This window comes from Chaetura pelagica, unplaced genomic scaffold (assembly GCF_000747805.2).
Source record: "Chaetura pelagica isolate M959 unplaced genomic scaffold, ChaPel_1.0 scaffold88, whole genome shotgun sequence".
Taxonomy (NCBI): domain Eukaryota; kingdom Metazoa; phylum Chordata; class Aves; order Apodiformes; family Apodidae; genus Chaetura; species Chaetura pelagica.
Genome location: NW_009954313.1, coordinates 53,781 through 56,796, shown reverse-complemented (window position 1 = coordinate 56,796; position 3,016 = coordinate 53,781).

The following is a 3,016-nucleotide window of genomic DNA, read 5'->3' as shown; positions in this document are numbered from 1 at the left end:
CAGCAGCTCTGGACAGTGTGATGATTGAGCTGCTCTGCAGCCTTTCTTCACACCGGGTTGTGCTTTACACACATGCCTAGTGTTGCACTCAGGCTAATAGAGAAGGAACATCAAATATCCATACCCTTTATAGGTTAGCTATCTGAACTTTACTAACTTACCATGTACTGCCTGTCACAGAATTGTCTGGTTGGAAAAGACCTTTAGGATAGTTGAGTCCAACCGTTAACCTAAATCTGTCTTACTGAGTGACCGCTTAGCTCTATTTAAACACAGATTTATGAAGGAAGACCATTTGTCTTCACCACCATGACTAAGGAGCAATATCAATTGAGACTTTATCAAACAAGAACTTTAGATATTTCCAGAAACATGTAACTTAGTTTTACATTTTCAATCCTATAAGGTGAAGAATACACAGAAGTGAACTGCTTTATTATTTCAAGTGTCAGATGAAAGTGGTGTCAATCTCCTGGTACTCTGAGCTTAGGATATATTTTCGTTAAAACTCTAAATTGTAAATATGATTGTAAGTGTATGATTTCTCTTCTTGGTGGTTGGATAGACAAGTGATTAAAAGTGATTAAGTTTGCAGTGGCATCTCCCTCTTGCTGAACAAGTATAACCAGTGTTGAGAAATCTGAGAGACTGGATAAATGTATGCACAATTTCCATTCACAGCTCCAGTCTTGCAGAGTATGAAACTTTCAGCTTTTTTTGTATTTTACTTTTATTATTTTTTTTTCCCTTTAGAAGTTTCTGAAAAGTTTTTTCTTGCGAAACTTTGCAGAACAGAAGGGTTTGGCTAAGCTTCACAGAAGAGTCATGTCAATGTAAAGGCTCATAGCTGAAAGGAACTTGTCAAGATTCTCTTTGAGGAACTGGTGAATGCCTTGGAACTGGAATCCCTTGTTTTGTAGAACTTTCAAATAGTTTTTAGGTTTTAAGAGTGTTTGCATTCATTAAAATCTCTTTCTATACTTTGAAACTCTTATTTTTTATTATTATTTTTTTCTTGGGGAAAGTTTTAGAGTTGAATGTTTAATCAAACTAGCTGAGGGCATGCCTTGGCTGTAGGAGCAGAGCAAAGCCTCAGAAACAGAACACTCAAAAACATTCATGAATGAAAATCCATTTATCTCCTAGCAAAGCTGATCAATTAAAAATTATTAAATGTGTTCAAAACTGTCCGTTCAACATAAATTCATCCACTTTGTGTGCATTACGTGGATTTATTTTCTTTGTTCCTACGGATTTTTGCTTCATTTATGAACAAAAGAATTATGAACAGATTTACTCTAAAATATTCATTTGGTGTTCTACACTAAAATATTTTTTTTAGCACTCGATCCTGATTATAATTCACTAGCAAAATTCCTATTGTTGTTTAAGAAAGAAAGTATTAAATTCATTTAAACAGAACTGTAGAAAGTTTAAACTATTTTCAGATAGAGCTTAGATTTAGAGTTTGAGTTTGAATGTGCCTGCTTCGCAACACTAACACCTATTAGCAATGACTCTCTGGTTTGTCCCTTTGTCCTGCTTTACTACTGCTGCTCAAGCTGCTCTATCAGGAAGCCTCAGAAAGTGGAATTGCCCCTGACACATCACCTAGCTCCAAACCTGTGTGCTTGCTGTGCTTAGCTTCTCAGTAGGGCAATGTGACTTTTGTAGAAACTGCTCGCGTCTCAGTTGCAGAAGTTAAACAATGAGTTTAGGAAAGGATGGAGTTCCAGCTCAAGCTGTGAATTTCCTGACTTGTGATTAAAACCAGATGCTCAGTACTGTTACAACATAGAGTTTTATGGGTGAATACAGTAATATTTTATTTCATAAATGTGTGCTTTACGACAAATCTAATGGGAATTGTAAAGTAGTACCTGACAATATCAATGTTTAAATGTCCCAGTGTAGCATATTAAAACAATAGCAATTCTTTCCTTATGACACAGCTGTGGTGCAAATCCATATGCTGATACCCTCTGAAAAATATGTCAGGTGGAAGAGAGAAACACATTGTCTCAGGACAATATTTCAGGGCCAAATGTGGTCCCTTATGGGATGTCTTTACAGATTGATTTCTTGGGGCTATGAAAAATAAATGTAAACATTCTTGCCAAAGTCTGTCAGCATTTATGGCTTTGCATTATGTATAACTTCTGTCCATTTACGCCAGAAAGAAACAGCACAGGGTCTCATGCAGTCTTGCATTCTAAATGTTACATTGATGTGTCAATGGAATTACAAAGAAAATCTTGCCTAGCGGAATGTTTGGCTTCTTGAGAAGAATTAATTGCACATCCACATCCTTCTCCAATGAGAAAATCCCATATCCCACTTTTAAAAAGTATTTATTTTTTAATTCTTTCACTCCCCTCCCCCCCCTCCCCTGAGCTCTCCCCCTTCTCCCTGCTTTGGGAGAGTATCCAGCCATATACCAAGAAAAGCAAAAGCATCAAGAGATGCAAACCCAACCAATAAACAGTGGAGCTGACCTGGCAGCTGTCAGTCCAGTTGTCATTCCCCTGACTGACCTGCCTCATGCCACAGACAGACCCAGTGGCTCACACAGAAAATAAGGAGGTTTTAGCTGTGTTAAGGGTGCTTGAGCCTGGGGCCTTAAGTTTTCATCCTATACTGCATTTTGTAGCAGAGGAAATTTTGCCTCTGGGGTAAGGCAAGGGCTGGACCTACTGGGCAAACTGGGGTCAGAGTGCTATGAGGTGTGGTTTGCGACTGAAAAAGCTCTATTGGCAAAAATCCCTTATGTGAATATGTAAGTTAAACTTTCCTTTAATTGGGGCTTGTAGTGAGGTACAATGCATACCTGGCTTTCTCTGCCCACCTGTCCTTTTTCTTTTTTGCCTGCCTTGCTCCCTCTGCTTTCATTGCTATTTCCTAAACCCAGTATAAACATGAGCACTTGCGGGTTTCAAACCCACAAGCAGGGTAACACGTAAGGATCAGATTTAAGAGCTATGTTGTTTATAGCGTTTACTCCTAAATGTTAGAGGAA